We start from the raw sequence: 16,808 nt of genomic DNA on the forward strand, positions 1-16,808 counted from the left end.
AGGTAGAAAGTGAGAAGCTCAATGTTTTTACTTCAAAAGGGGAGAGAAGCATCATGAAGGGGGGAAATATGTTGTTAATTTCAGAGAAGAAGAGATGGTCTCTTTTTTCCTCCAGGATTTTTTTTCCCCCCCAACTGAATGAACCCAACGTCTTCCGGTCTCCCCGGGAACAGAATCACCTTTCATTCCCCATCATTCTGCCTCCTAACCCCGCTGTTAAAGGATGATGAGAACTGTAGTCCAAGCTTCCTGATGAGCTTCCCAGCCTTCTCGCTGTGCCTTTAAAGGGACAGATTTGGGCATTGGCACCTCTCACACCTAAGTTGACCCAACCTCTCTCTCGCCTACGAATGCGCCCCAAGCTGAAAGATTTCTTTTTGTGACTTTTGCCACTCTCCAGAAGTTTCTTCTTTCCTACTACTATGATTGTTGCCGTTGTTATTATTACTAAAAACAAAACAAAAAACCCAGTATCCCCACTCCCAGCTGTCAGCTTCCTCGCAGAAGGCTTGGATTTTGACTGACAGCTGAACACCTGTTCCCCTTGTCCCGGGAGCAGCCAAAGATGGAGAGGAACCTTCATTAAAATCCCACTCATCCCAGAGCCCCCCCCCCCTCTTTCCCAACTCCACCCCTATGCGGAGCCAGGCACCCCGCCCCTGGCCCGATAGGAAGGGCACAAGCCTACCCTCCTCCCTTATCTCTAGCCTTACTCCAAGTAGGAGATTAAAAAGAGAGAGCAAAAGGAAAAGGAAACGGGAGGTGGGCCAGGGGACCCCCCCCCAGATCAGTTGCTCTCTTTGCAAATGCAAATTGGGTGTAAAATCAATAGCCACTTCAAAGGGGAGGGGGACCATCCCCGATCACTTTCTCCCAACCCAAAGCAGAGAAAGTTCAAAGCTTTGGATCCCCCCAAAACAAGCGCGCAGCGAGGCCAACGGTGAGCTTCGCGCAGCGGGCAGGCGGGCGACACTCGCCCCGAGGCTACCTGGAGCTCCGGACCCAGCACGCTTCTCTCTCTCTCTCTCTCTCTCTCTTTCCCTTTCTCTCTCTTTTTCTCTCTTTCTCTCTCTTTCTCCCTCTTTCTCTCTTTCTCTCTTTTTCTCTTTTTCTTTCTCTTTCTCTCTCTCTTTCTCTCTCTTTTTCTCTCTTTCTTTCTCTTTTTCTCTTTCTCTCTCTCTCTCTCTTTCTCTCTCTCTCTTTCTCTCTCTCTCTTTCTCTCTCTTTTTCAAAAGCCCAAAAATCCACCCGGGGGTCTTCTCTCCAAATTACCAGCGGTGGCTCCTACTTCGGCCAAACTTTGAAAGCCTGACTAGGTCTGATTGAGTCTTCGGAGAAAGGCGGCATACAAGTTGAACAAATAAATAGGTGGCTCCGTGGCTAAAGACCCCGAGTTTGTCCATCGGAAACGACCGGCAGTTCGATTCCCTAAGTCCAGGTCTCCTGCGTGAGCGGGGTGGGGGGGCGGGGTGGGGTTGGACTAGATGACCTCTAAGGTCCCTTCCAACTTTGTTACTGTTATTTAAATAAATGTAAAAAAAAAGCAGCAGCCGGTCAGGCTCAGCCGTGGGGCGGGGGGGGGGGTTGAGAAAAGAAGAAGCAGCAGCAGCAACTCCGACAACGATCCTGCTAGTTATAAGCGTTCGGGTCCCCGCGTGTCCTTCCACCCACCTCCGTTCGCCCGGGCAAACTTTCTCCGGGCAATACGGTAGGTGCGGAGGAGAGAACCAAGTGCGACTTTTCCAACACGGGCAGCCCAAGCCGGAGAGCCTCGCCTGTCAAACGCTCCCCCTGCTCCTCCTCCTCCTTCCTCCTTCCTCCTCCTCCTCCCCAGCGTTTTGCACTCTTTGCAAACTCCCGGGGAAATTGGCTCCCGGTGTGTGTTTGGGGAGGGGGGGGGAGAGGGAGTCTCGCCGGTTAAGCCCACCCGAGTTCCGCGTGTTCTGCCGGGTCGACCGAGCGCGCTCTCTCTCTCTTTCTTTCTTTCTCTTTCTCTCTCTTTCTTTCTCTCCCTCTCTCTCTTTCTCTCTCTCTCTTTCTCCTCTCTCTCTTTCTCCTCTCTCTCTTTCTCTCTTTCTCTCTCTCCCTCTTTCTCTCTTCTCTCCCTCTCTCTCCCTCTCTTTCTCTCTCTCTCTTTCTTCTCCTTCTCTCTCCCTCTCTTTCTCTCTCTCTCCCTCTCTTTCTCTCTCTTTCTTTCTTCTTCTCTCTCTCTCTTTCTCTCTCCCTCCCTTTCTCTCTTTCTCTCTCTCTCTTTCTTTCTCTCTTTCTTCTCCTTCTCTCTCTCTCTCTTTCTCTCTTTCTCTCTCTCTTCCTCTTTCTCTCTCTCTTTCTCTCTCTCCAGAAGCAGGGCAACCGGGGAGCGAAGGGGGGGGGGAAGGAGAAATAAAAAGAAAAAGCGGCGCTTTCGCCCACCGTGCGCGCTTTTCCCACCCCCGAACTCCAGTTGACCCAAGTCCTGGAAGCGGCCGGCATCTCTCTCGCATCCAGCCCAACCCAACCCAACCCAACCCAACCCAGGCTCCGGCTCCCTCCGAGGAAGAAGAAGAAGAAGAGCCGCCACCTGCGAGCGAGAAAAGGGGGCCGATGCCAAGGAGCGTGGCCGCGGAGGAAGCGCTTCCCACCCACCCACCAACCAACCCCTACTCCACTCTCCGGGAATCCGAAGCCAGCGCGCAAAAGCCGCGCTTCTCCGGGCGATCCTTTCCCTCGGTTCGCAGAAAGACAAAATACTCCACCCTCCTGCCCGGGATCTGCGCAGAGCCAAAGATCACACGCACTCATTCCCCGGGCCGGCCCGCTGCCTCTGGATGCCGGTGCGCGACCCCCCCCCACACCCCTTTTTTTTTTTGCAGCCCCGGATTCTTTTCCCCGGCCGCCCCGCGCTCCAGGCGCCGCTTCTTCGCTTTGCTTTTTTGCCCCAAGCGCGCACTTAAAAAAAAAGAGTGGCAGCCCGGGGAATATATGGGGAGCGGGAGGGGGGGGGGTTGTTTGGAAGAGAGAAAAAAAGTGCACGTCCGAACGGTTCGCGGAGACCCCCGGGAAGGAAAGAGCCCCGGACCGTCCGCAGAAGATCCGGGACGGGGCGAGGCAAAGGTCTTACCTGCACTTGAGCTGCTTTGGGTGACTTTCCAAGTACAGGGAAATTGTCTTGTGTTTGGGATGGAGGGTTCGGAGCGCGCATGCGCCATCTAAGTTGCCCTGATCCGGGATTTTTTTTTCACCCCCCCCCCCACCACCGCTCCGTCTCTCCATTTTGCTTTAATTATTGAATTTTCCAATTTCTACCGAGGGGGGGCGGGCGGCACGCAAAACCCGGCATGGATTTTCCACCGGCTGCTTGCCAGGAGAGGGGAAAGGAGAGAGGGGAAAAAAACAAAAAACAAGGAATGGACTTATTTTTCTCTCCCCCCCCCCCAAAAGGGAACTCTAGGTAAGCAGAGGCGGCTGGAAAACCCGGAGTGGAGATAAGCTCTCTGCCAACTCTTTTCTGCTCCTTTTTTTTTTTCTTTTTAATTTTTTTGCAACGTCGGGCTTCCTCCTGCGGGCGATTTCTCCCTCTTCGGCCCAAACACAAACCCAAACTTCCCTTCCCTGGCTTGCATCCTTTCCCCCAAAATAACCGAGGCTGAACTTTTTGCCATCTCTCTTAGCAGGTGATGATTCCGCCTCCTTTAGCACCTGCTAAGGAAGAGTTCTCAGCAGGGGTGAAACCCAATTTTTTTTAAACTACCGGTTCTGTGGGCGTGGCTTGGTGGGCGTGGCAAGGGAAGGATACTGTAAAATCTCCATTCCCACCCCACTCCTGGGGAAAGGATACTGCAAAATCCCCATTCCCTCCCCATTTCTGGGGGAAGGATATTGCAAAATCTCCATTCCCAGCCCACTCCAGGGAAAGGATACTGCAAAATCTCCATTCCCACCCCACTCCAGGGAAAGGATACTGCAAAATTCCCATTCCCTCCCCACTCCAGGGGAAGGATACTGCAAAATCTCCATTCCCTCCCCATTTCTGGGGGAAGGATATTGCAAAATCTCCATTCCCACCCCACTCCAAGGAAAGGATACTGCAAAATCCCCATTCCCACCCCACTCCAGGGGAAGGATACTGCAAAATCCCCATTCCCACTCCACTCCAGGGAAAGCATACTGCAAAATCCCCATTCCCACCCCACTCTGGGGCCAGCCAGAGGTGGTATTTGCCGGTTCTCCGAACTGCTCAAAATTTCCACTACTGGTTCTCCAGAACCTGTTAGAACCTGCTGGATTTCACCTCTGCCCAGCACGCACAATATTTACAAACGCAAGGCCAACCGCTCCGAACTCGATTGCAGAACGTACAACTTCAGCTAACAGAGTGGTCAAATAAATGCCTGGAATGCACTTAACCTGACTCCGGTGGTCTCTTCCCCAACCCCCCCCCCAAAAAAAACTTTTAACAGTAACAAGAGTTGGAAGGGACCTTGGAGGTCATCTAGCCCAACCCCCTAGATGACCTCCAATCTAGGTTTCCACTCCCAGAATTCCCCAGCCAGCCTGCTTTAAGAGGGGTGGACTTCAACTCCCAGAATTCTCCAGCCAGCCTGCTTTAAGAGGGGTGGACTTCAACTCCCAGAATTCCCCAGCCAGCCTGCTTTAAGAAGGGTGGACTTCAACTCCCAGAATTCTCCAGCCAGCCTGCTTTAAGAGGGGTGGACTTCAACTCCCAGAATACCCCAGCCAGCCTGCTTTAAGAGGGGTGGGCTTCCACTCCCAGAATTCCCCAGATTCTGGGAGTGGAGGAGACCTGGACTAGGGATTTGAACCACTGGACTTGCCGACCTTTCTGATCGACAAGCTCAGCGTTTTAGCCACTAGTCAAATTTTAACCTTAGACTGTCTACTGTTGACCTCACCCCATTCCTAAGACGTCTGTAAGGGGGCGTCCATAAGCGCAGCAGCGTGCCTTCCGTCCCTGTCCTACTGTCCCCATTTATTCATATCCATTTCCTGTATTCATACCAGTGATGGGATTCAGCCGGTTCGCACCAATTCGGGAGAACCGGTTGTTAACTTTCTGAGCAGTTTGGCAAACTGGTTGTTGGAAGAAATCATTAGGGCAGAGAACCGGTTGTTAAAATTACTTGAATCCCACCACTGATTCATACCCATGTTTATACTTATATCTGTTCTCTAATACATGCTTGACAAAACAAACAAACAAACAAACAAACAAACAAACAAATAAACAAATAAAATTTAGCATGGGGGTTTCACAAGTGGAATAGAATAGAATAGAATAGAATAGAATAGAATAGAATAGAATAGAATAGAATAGAATAGAATAGAATATATCCAAATTTAAAGCCCAACTGTTGGAAATGTGGACAAAAGGAAGGTACCTTCTTTCACACATGGTGGTTATGCTCTGAAACAAAAAAAAATTGGATGAAAAGACATAGTTGGATACAGGAAGTTACAGGCTTCCAAATAGAATATACACCAGAACTGTTTCTTCTAGGAATAATGAAAAAGAAATATGGAAAAAACGACAACGTATATTATTCTACATATGACAACGGCAGCAAAATTGGCATTTGCGCAATGTTGGAGAAGTTCGAACACGCCCTCCGAAGATCTAATAATTAGAAAGATATTAGATTGCCCCGAGATGGATAAAATGACATTGGAACTGAAAGGACAGCTGGATTCGGACTTTTACGTAATATGGGAGAAATGGTATAATTGGATTGAAGATAGAATAAAAAAAGGGAAATAACAGTCGATTTTGTAAAATTATAAAGAGTATAGGAGAATATTAGTGTGATGATATGTAAATGGTCGTGCACAAGAGTTGAATAAGAATTGTTTAATTTTTAAAACCCAATAAAACTCAAATAATAAAAAAAGAAGAAGAATAGAATAGAATTCTTTATTGGCCAAGTGTGGCATAAGGTCTCTTCAAAGAAAAGAGACTTGGGCATTTCCACTCTTCTGTTTAGTTTAGCTTTTTTTCTTTCTGGCCAGGAAGAAAGGGCTCGCTGTGATCTTTTGGGGAAGGGGACCGGGGGTCGGAGTGGGGGGCTGGATTTGGTTTGCAAAAGAAATGCAGACTTGGGACCCCTACGGATGACTTTTTAGGGAATACACCTCACTTTGCCCACAGATGTTAAGTTATCAGGCTTTCCAAAAATCCTATTCTGCTCTTTTCTCTTTCCAACTCTGTTCCAACTATATTAGTGGGGACATCTTTGCTTACCATAGATACCTCATGGCCTTAATGTCTATTTGGAAACAAACCTCTCTGTGTGTGTGTGTTTTCTAGGTGGTGGGGACAACCAAACCTCCTCCTATTTCTATACAGTTAAACACATACTTTAGGCCAGGGATCTGCAACCTTAAAACACTCAAAGAGCAATCTGAACTTGTTTCCCACAGAAAAGAAAACACCGGGAGCCACAAAAACCTTCCCGTGCCTGACTATTTCTTGAGCGGCCACAAAACTAGCATATGTAGTCGAATTAAACATTCTGTTTTCTTCTGAAACTTTTCTTTTCTTGGATTTATCTATGGTGGGACTACCAAGGGTTGAAAAGCTAAATAAATCACGTGCCGGTGGGTGTTGCACATTGGCGGTTGTGACGCATATTTTGAGTGACAGGGAGCCGCAGCAGAGGGGTGAAAGAGCCACATGCAGCTCCAGAGCCACAGGTTGCTGACCTCTGGCTTAAGCAATAAGATTACTTGCAGTCGCGCATGTGTTGTGTAGCTAGATAGATGGGGCAATAAATAATAAATTAATGAGTAGCAGACTCAACCCCTCCAAGACCGAGTGGCTGTGGCTTCCGGCGCCCCGATATAGTCAGCAGGTGCCATCGCTAACTATTGGGGGTGAATCTCTGCCCCCCACAGAGAGGGCTCGCAATCTGGGTGTCCTTCTGGATGCACGGCTGTCCTTAGAAGAGCATATGACGGCCGTGGCCAGGGGGGCCTTTTATCAGGTTCGCCTGATTCACCAGTTGCAGCCCTTTCTGGATCGGGACGCCCTACGCACGGTCACTCATGCCCTTGTTACTTCCCGGTTGGACTATTGTAATGCTCTCTACATGGGGCTCCCCTTGAAGAGCACTTGGAGGCTCCAACTGGTCCAGAATGCAGCCGCGCGGGTGGTTATGGGCGCAACTCGTTGTGCCCATGTGACACCCCTCCTGCGCGAGCTGCACTGGCTCCCAGTGGTCTTCCGGGTGCGATTCAAGGTGTTAGTTACCACCTTTAAAGCACTCCATGGCATAGGACCCGGGTACCTCCGAGACCGTCTTCTGCCACCAATAGCCTCCCACCGACCAGTCCGTTCCCACAGGGAGGGTCTCCTCAGGGTGCCGTCAACCAAGTTATGTCGACTGGCGACGCCCAGAGGGAGGGCCTTCTCTGTGGGAGCCCCAGCCCTGTGGAACGAACTACCCCCGGAAATTCGTAAGATCTCCGACCTCCGGGCGTTTCGCTGCGCACTGAAGACCCTGTTGTTCCGCCAGGCCGGACTAACAACACAATAGTTTTTAAATTGGGATATTTAAATTTATTGGGGTTTTAAATCTGAGCCACTTTATTTAATTATTTTAAATTTTATATTGTTGTTTTCTTTGTGTTTTTAAACAGGCTGTACACCGCCCCGAGTCCTTCGGGAGAAGGGCGGTATAGAAATAAAATTATTATTATTATTATTATTATTATTAAACAGGCCCCTCTGGTGCTCTGTCCCTCCCTTTTTTCAATGAATACCCCACACGTCCGAAATCTTGGCACAACAGCACTAACCAACTGAGCTGTCCAACACCTGTAGCAAGCATCTGGAAACGGTGGGTGAGACCAGGTTCTGCTTTCCCAGGGGTTCAGCACCCAACTATAGGGAATACAGGAAGAAAATACAAAGAGAATCTTCTTTCATTGACTTGTCAAATTCTTAATGAAAAGGGGAAGGTGGCATAGTCACATCATACTTGATCACGTTTCAGTCCAAAATCTATCCCTGTCAGTTCCCTGGGAATTTAAGAGGGGTAGCGAAAAGGCAGATATAACCTACCGTTTAGGACAGGGGTCTGCAACCTTAAACACTCAAAGAGCCATTTGGACCCGTTTCCCACAGAAAAGAAAACACCGGGAGTCACAAAACTCTCCCCGTGCCTAACTATTTCTTGAGCGGCCACAAAACTAGCCTATGTCGTTGAATTAAATATTCTGTTTTCTTCTGAAACTTTTTATTTCTTGGATTTATCCATGATTGGCCTACCGGAGGTTGAAAAGCTCAATCAATCACGTGCCGGTGGGTATCGCACATTGGCGGTTACGACGCATATTTTGAGTGACAGGGAGCCGCAGCAGAGGGGTGAAAGAGCCACATGCGGCTCCAGAGCCGCAGGTTGCTGACCCCTGGTTTAGGAAATCTGTTGACTTTCCCCTATACTTTTTTTTTTTAAAAATAGGTGAAACTTCCAAAGGAGCTTTGAACTTAAGAGTCCTTAATGTGGCATGTTGGGGTCTTAAGTCAGTTCTTCTGCTTTTTAATCACTGCAGAACTTTTTCGTGGGAATACCTCTCTACTCTATCCAGGGCCTTCCGAGCCAGCAGAACTAGAAGCAAGGATCGCTCTGCATGTCTACAGCCTTTATTAAACACCAGGTGACTTATTTTGAGCAAATATGTTAAATGTATTTTACGAGATGAAAACAAGGGGAAACACGCTGATCGCTTGCTGCATTTTAACACGGCATTGAATTCCTCCCTTAATTCTTCCTTTCTCTGGAAAAAAAACCCGAATAAATGAACTGCTCAGGAGCAGCAGCCTCTCTTCAGCCTTAAATGCTGTCATATCTGCTTTCATTTCTCCTCCCCCCCCCACCTTATTGTCAGTTTACTAAAAGCAATTAGAGCGTATCAAAGAACCACTGTTTGCCAAGTGCCATTTTCTCACATGAAACTTTTGCTCTTGGGTTACACATTATTAAAAAAAAAAAAGAAAGAAAGAAAAAGTCTTAATCAGGCAAATATTTACATGGAAAGCTAACTTTCCTTCCACAGATAGACACAGACGGTACCCCCAGCAGAGCTGCTGAAAACGGATAGAAATTCCAGCGGTGCTGATGGAACAAAGGCTCCCAATGCAAAATTTCTCCCTCAAACTTCCTTTGAATAGCTAAGTTAGTTTTGTTTGCTTTTTAATCAATCTCTGACCCTTGCCCTTCCGCAGGGTAGATTGCCCTCATAAGGCAGTTCGCCAAAATAAAAATTTAAAAAATGAAAGTGCGCAGAATCCCGTTCAAAACCATTGGCTGCAAATAGTGAAACTGAAACGTTTCCAGCCTTGGCTATAATATAAAGAATAGAGTAGAGTAGAGTAGAGTAGAGTAGAGTAGAGTAGAGTAGAGTAGAATTAGAGTAGAGTAGAGTAGAGTAGAGTAGAGTAGAGTAGAGTAGAGTAGAGTAAAGTAGAATTAGAGTAGAGTAGAGTAGAGTAGAGTAGAGTAGAGTAGAGTAGAGTAGAGTAGAGTAGAGTAGAGTAGAGCAGAGCAGAGCAGAGCAGAGCAGAGCAGAGCAGAGCAGAGCAGGAGTCTCCAACCTTGGCAACTTTAAGACCTCTGGACTTCAACTCCCAGAGTTCCTCAGCCAGCTTTGGCCTCTGCGGAAGAGGTTGCAGAAAAAAATGCTTTTAAAAGGCTCTGACAATCCCAGCTGAGCCGCGCAATCATCAGAGGCTTTTTTTTTAACTTTTAAAAGCATTTTTTCAGCCGAAGAGGTTGTAGAAAAAATGCTTTTAAAAGAAAAAAAAAAAGCCTCTGATGATCGCGCGGCTCAGCTGGGCATTGGGGGTGTGTGGTGCGCAGGGATTTTTGCTACCGGTTCTCCGAACCACCCGCCGCCATCGCTACCGGATCGGGCGATCCGGTCCGAACCGGGAGCATTTCACCCCTGCTACCGGAGGTTGAAAAGCTCAATAAATCACGTGTCGGCGGGTGTCGCACATTGGCGGTTGTGACGCATATTTTGAGTGACAGGGAGCCGCAGCAGAAGGGTGAAAGAGCCACATGCGGCTCCAGAGCCGCAGGTTGCTGACCCCTGGAGTAGTTGACCTCCAAGGTCCCTTGCAACTCTGTTACTGTTAATCAAGCCATTCTTTCCCTTTGCAGGCTTATGACCATCTCTCTTAAGACGTCGTTTACGATGTTGGCTGGACTGGTCCTTTGCTGGGCTCTTTGACAGCTTACTTGGCATGTCCATCCCTTTTGCTCATTTGAGTGTGAATATGATTCTTTCTAACCCCTTGTTAAAAAGGGGGCCTCGCCTGGCCCGCTGCAGCTGGCGTGCTCCCAGTTTATTGTGTTACTCCCACAATCAGAAAGGAACGTGTGGCATTGCTCAAGGGCGCCCCTTGAGTCGGAAAGTGAGAAGAAAGCTAATAGGGAAGACCCTCCGGGAAAAAAGGGTATCTGGATTGCCACGCTTTGGCTGCCTTGGTAGTACAGTGGTTTAATGCACCCTGTTATTAACATCAGCTGCCTGCAATTTCTGTAAGTTCGAATCTTACCAGGCTCAAGGTTGACTCAGCCTTCCATCCTTTCTAAGGTAGGTTAAATGAGGACCCAGTTTGTGGGGGGCAATAAGCTGACTTTGTATAAATATACAAAAGTGTGAAGGCTATTGCTTAACGCATTGTAAGCCGCCCTGAGTCTCCGGAGAAGGGCGGCATATAAATCAAATTTAAAAAAAAAAGAAAAGAAAGAGAAGGAAGGAAGGAAGGAAGGAAGGAAGGAAGGAAGGAAGGAAGGAAGGAAGGAAGGAAGGAAGAAAGAAAGAAAGAAGCTGACTTTGTATAAATATACAGAAGTGTGAAGGCTATTGCTTAACGCATTGTAAGCCGCCCTGAGTCTCCGGAGAAGGGCGGCATATAAATCAAATTTTAAAAAAAAGAAAAGAAAGAGAAAGAAGGAAGGAAGGAAGGAAGGAAGGAAGGAAGGAAGGAAGGAAGGAAGGAAGGAAGGAAGGAAGGGAGGGAAGCTGACTTTGTATAAATATACAAAAGGATGAAGGCTATTGCTTAGCGCATTGTAAGCCGCCCTGAGTCTCCGGAGAAGGGCGGCATATAAATCAAATTAAAAAAAAAAAAAAAGAAAGAAATTGAGATGCATCCTTCTCTTTCTCCCGAGATGACAAAATTACATCGCTTTCATCAACAGACCCAGGATTGCATCAATAAGCCAGAGAATTCTACATCTTTCATCCTGTCCAATGTGGTGAAGAGCTACTAGTCTGAGCCAAGATTTAATTTAATTTAATTTAATTTAATTTCGAATTTATATACCGCCCTTCTCCCTGAGGACTCAGGGCGGTGTACAGCCAAGATAAAAAACATAGAATACAAATATTAAAACATTTAAAAATATATATAAAATTTGGCCCAAAAAATTAAAAATCACAGACTAATTAAAAGGATTTAAAAGTTTTAAAATTTCTTCTTAAGCCAACCCGGCTTGCTGGAAAAGATAGGTTTTCAGGGAACGACGGAAGGCATTGAGGTCCTGGATTCTTCTTATCTCCGGGGGCAACTGATTCCAGAGGGTGGGAGCCCCCACAGAGAAAGCCCTCCCCCTGGGGGCCACCAGCCTGCATTGTTTGGCTGATGGCACCCTGAGGAGGCCCTCTCTGTGGGAGCGCACGGGTCGATGGGAGGTCATCGGTAGCAGTAGGCGGTCTCGGAGATAGCTAGGCCCTATGCCATGGAGCGCTTTAAAGGTGATAACCAACACCTTGAAGCGCACCCGGAAGACCACCGGGAGCCAGTGCAGCTCGCGCAGGAGTGGTGTTACATGGGAGCGCCATGTTGCTCCCATCACTACCCGCGCTGCTGCATTCTGGACCAGCTGGAGCCTCCGGGTGCTCTTCAAGGGGAGCCCCATGTAGAGAGCGTTACAGTAGTCAAGGCGAGAGGTGACGAGGGCATGAGTGACTGTGCACAGGGAATCCCGATCAAGAAAGGGCCGCAACTGGCGAATCAGGCGAACCTGATAAAAGGTCCCCCTGGTAACAGCCGTCAGATGTTCCTCCAAAGACAGCTGCCTATCCAGGAGGACTCCCAGATTGCGAGCCCTTTCAGTGGGGGCCAAAGACTCGCCCCCAATAGTCAGTGATGGAGTCAACTGACTATATCGGGATGCCGGGAGCCACAGCCACTCAGTCTTGGAAGGGTTGAGCCTGAGCCTGTTCCTCCCCATCCAGATCCGCACAGCCTCCAGGCACTGGGACATCACTTCAAGGGCATCGTTGGGGTGGCCTGGGGTGGAGATGTACAGCTGGGTGTCATCAGCGTACTGGTGGTATCTCACCCCAAAGCCACGGATGATCTCGCCCAGCGGCTTCACATAAATGTTGAACAGAAGGGGCGAGAGGACCGATCCCTGCGGCACTCCACAAATGAGAGGCCTCGAGGTCGACCTCTGCCCCCCTGCCAACACAAACTGCGACCGGTCGGAGAGAAAGGAGGAGAACCACCGTAACACGGTGCCTCCCACCCCCAACTCTTCCAGCCGGTGCAGCATGATACCATGGTCGATGGTATCAAAAGCCGCTGAGAGATCTAATAGGACCAGAACAGAGGAATAACCCCTGTCCCGAGCCCTCCAGAGATCATCAACCAGCGCGACCAATGCCGTTTCCGTGCTGTGCCCAGACCTGAAACCTGACTGGAACGGATCCAGATAGGATGTTTCCTCCAGGAATTGTGGAAACTGTTGCGCGACCACACTCTCAACAACCTTCGCAATGAAGCGAAGGTTGGAGACAGGACGATAGTTAGCCAATATTGCTGGGTCCAGGGACGGCTTCTTGAGGAGAGGCCTCACCACCGCCTCTTTCAGGGCAGCGGGGAAGTGACCCTCACTCAAGGAAGCATTAATAACGCCCTGGAGCCAGCCTCGTGTAACCTCCCGGGAAGCCAGTACCAACCAGGAGGGACACGGGTCCAGTAAACATGTGGCCGCACTAAGTCTCCCCAAAATCCTGTCCACATCATCGGGAGTCACAGCATCAAACTCCTCCCAGATAACATTCTCAAGACTGTTCCTCGTCACCCTGCCCTGATCTACCCAGTCAGAGTCCAAATCCCCCCGGATCTGAGCGATTTTGTCATACAGGTATTGTCCGAAATCCTCCGCCCTGCCTTCTAAGGGATCCTCCCGCACTCCCAGATGGAGCAGGGCGCGGGTCACCCTAAACAGGGCGGCCGGACGATTCCCTGATGACGCAATAGAGGCGGAAAAGTAGTTAGACTTTGCCGTCTTTATCGCCACTAGGTAGGTCTTAATATGCGACCTTACCAGTGTTCGATCAGATTCAGCGAGACTGGCCCTCCAACCGCTCTCCAGGCGTCTTTTCCGGCGCTTCATTTCCCTCAGCTCCTCAGTAAACCAAGGAGCCACCCGGGATCGGCATCGGGTCAGAGGCCGCAAAGGCACAACTCGGTCCAAGGCCCCACCAGCCGCCCGATCCCAGGCGGCTACCAGGTCCTCGGCCGAGTCATGTGCTAGATCCTCAGGAAATGGCCCAAGCTCCGTCTGGAACCTATCAGGATCCATCAGGCGCCTGGGGCGGATCCATCTAATTGGATCCGCCTCCCTGCGGCGAGGGGTCGCGGTTCGAAGATCTAGGCGAAGGAGTGAGTGGTCAGTCCATGACAAGGGTTCCATGTCTATATCCCCTATAACAAGACCACTCAACCACTGGCCAGAGACAAAAATCAGATCCAGAGTGTGACCTCCCCTGTGAGTAGGGCCATGAACTAACTGGGTCAGGTCCATGGCCGTCATGGAAGCCATGAACTCCCGAGCCACCTCAGACGTTTCACCGACAGATGGCAAGTTGAAATCACCCATGACTAAAAGCCTGGGTGTATCTACTGCCACCGTAGTATGGTACATCAGATGGTACATCAATGCTGATTAGCCACGCAAGTGAATGGGAACGGCATGTCCGATAGAGCAGCGGTCACCAACTGGTGGTTCCATGGACCACTGGTAGTCCATGAGAAAATTTTGGTGGTTCGCAGAAAAATTATTTGCATTTCTTATATTGCACTAAATCAGGGGTTCTCAAACTACGGCCCCTGGGCTGGATATATTGCAATGAATGTTTGTGTTGCTGCAGAGAGTCTCCCCCTTCAGGGTCTTTTTGTGTGGGTCGCAGGGGGGCAGAAATTCCGACTTGGGGTCTGCTTCAGCCTCCTGGTGTGGGGCTTTGGGTGAAGGCTGGAGGGAAGCGTCGCTGGTGGCGAAGAGCCAGAGGGCCTTGTTCCAGTGGGAGTGCATCATGGCCTGGAACTGGCTGACCATCTCAGCCCGCTGAGCCTCCAGGCGCCCGCACCTGGCCTTGCACTCCCGCAGGTCTTCCCTCTGCTTGGAAAGCCTATGCTCCTAGTCCTCGGTGAGGTGCTTCTGCTGAGCCTCCTTCTCGGTCAGATCCATTTTTTTATTTTATTTTTTAATTTGATTTATATGCCGCCCTTCTCCGGAGACTCAGGGCGGCTTACAATGCGTTAAGCAATAGCCTTCATACTTTTGTATATTTATACAAAGTCATCTTATTGCCCCCACAAACTGGGTCCTCAATTTACCTACCTTTGAAAGGATGGAAGGCTGAGTCAACCTTGAGCCTGGTGAGATTCGAACTTAACAGTCATTGCAGACAGCTGGTGTTAATCACAATGCTATCAGTTTGCTGAGCCACCAGCATTTGAACCAAGCCAGCTGTTTTGCCAACTCTTTCTCATGGTGGCTGCTTAGCTCCAACAACTGCTTTCTGTTGGGCCTTTCTAAGGAGCCCAGGCTGGCAGGTGAGGAGTGGCTGGGAAGGGAAGGGCGAGTAGAGGCCATGCAGATGTGAGTAACATCGAGTTGGCCACGCCCACTCAGTCACATGACCACCTAGCCACGCCCACCCAGCCGCTCATTAGGCAGATCGTATTAGTGATCCGCGGGATTTAAAATTATGAATTTAGTGGTCCCTGAGGTCCGAAAAGTTGGTGACAGCCTCTCAACTCCAGTCCTTCAGGCACTGTCTTCATGAATTTCTGGACGAATCTCCTTGAGACGCAGGACGTTGACCGAGGTCGGCCTTTTGGATTCATCCAGCGGCATCTTTCTTTGGCTCAAAAGGCTGAGCGCTCCCTAGAAATTCCTTGAATATTTGACATGCAGCAATTTATTTATTTATTTTTTTTAAAAAGGTATGCAGTAACCGGGCTTGGATACCTGAGTTAATATTACAAGGTAGTAAAACGTGGCAGGGAAGGAGGTGAGGGCCATCGGAAAGGCTAAACTGCAGGCATTATTTATGACCAAAACAATAAAGGAGCCGAATAGGTGGGGGGGTGAGGAGAGAGAGAGAGAGAGAGAGAGAGAGAGAGAGAGAGAGAGAGAGAGAGAGAGAGAGAGAGAGAGAGAGAGAGGGAGGGAGGAGAAGCCTATATCCAGACAAACCAATGTTAGGTAACGACAAAGTCATTTTCCTTTTATTATTTTTCAATAGGGTACATATGTTGAATGCCTGTTTTTTTTCTTTTCCCCTTTCTCTCTCCAGGGCCTGCTGCTCGCGGTTCCCATCTAATCTACTCTGCAGATTTCAATGCCTTCAACGGGGAAGGAGAAAGAGGTTGCCAGGCCTCCTGCGCGTTAAAATGGGACAGTTTAGAAAGATGAATTCCTCTTGCGAGCAACCTGATAGATGTCAAAAAATCATCGCTTGGCATTCACTCACGTAGTCGTCTGCTTCATTTAACAATCCCGGCCAAATGGGAGGGGGGGGAGGGAGGGGGAAAATCAAGGACAATGATACTCATGTGACAGCTCCTATACATATTTACTCAGCTATATAATCCCCACAACTTCTCATGGAAATTATTCCCCCAAAGCCTTGGCCATGGTGACTGGGGTTAGTTAAGAGTCTATGCTATAGTCCAGGGGTCAGCAACCTGCGGCTCTGGAGCCGCATGTGGCTCTTTCAACCCTCTGCTGCGGTTCCCTGCCGCTCAAAATATGCGTCACAATTGCCTTAAGAAAGTTCAAAACATTCTTAAAGATCCATCTCATCCTGGGCACCCTTTTTTTTTGAACTATTACCATCTGGCAGACGGTACAGGATAATAAAAACAAGGACAAAGAGGCTGAAAAAAGCTTCTATCCCAGGGCAATAGCCATATTAAATTTTACGGTATAGTGTAGGGGTCAGCAACCTACGGCTCTGACGTTGAGGACTACCTGTACATCTCCAGATCAGAAAGGTCGGCAGGTCGGCGGTTCAAATCCCTACTACAGGTCTCCTGCGTGAGCAGGGGGTTGGACTAGATCAGGGGTCCCCAACCTTTTGGAGCTCAGGGGCCACTAAATTCATAATTTTAAATCCCACGGACCACTAATATGATCTGCCTCATGAGCGGCTAGGTGGGTGTGGCTGGGTGATCATGTGACTGGGTGGGCGTGGCCAACTTGATGTCACTTGCATCTAGGGGCATCTCGCCAGCCTCTACTCGCCCCTCCCCTCCCAGCCACTCCTCGCCTGCGTGCTCAGGCTCCTTAGGGCCTCAACAGGAAGCAGCTGTTGGAGCTAAGCAGCCACCACGAGAAAGAGTTGGCAAAACAGCTCAGTTCAAATTGGATCTGACTGAGAAGGAGGCTCAGCAGGAGCACCTCACTGAGGACTAGGAGCATAGGCTTTCCAAGCAGAGGGAAGACCTGCGGGAGTGCAAGGCCAGGTACCAGCGCCTGGAGTCTCAGCGGGCTGAGATAGCCAGT

General features: G+C 49.3%; 1 protein-coding gene across 2 annotated transcripts in view; it reads right to left on the reverse strand.

Moving 5' to 3' along the window:
* The window catches only part of CASZ1 (castor zinc finger 1), a 337,439-nt gene extending 334,231 nt beyond the window's left edge, over positions 1-3,208 (reverse strand). For both annotated transcript variants that reach the window (XM_087878963.1, XM_087878960.1), the window contains exon 1: positions 3,101-3,208. The gene's annotated coding sequence lies outside the window, so the exon portion shown is untranslated. The remainder of the gene's footprint in view (positions 1-3,100) is intronic.
* Positions 3,209-16,808: the final 13,600 nt, after the last annotated feature.

This window comes from Pantherophis guttatus, chromosome 15 (assembly GCF_059756535.1).
Source record: "Pantherophis guttatus breed Tessera chromosome 15, ASM5975653v1, whole genome shotgun sequence".
In the NCBI taxonomy this organism is placed as follows: domain Eukaryota; kingdom Metazoa; phylum Chordata; class Lepidosauria; order Squamata; family Colubridae; genus Pantherophis; species Pantherophis guttatus.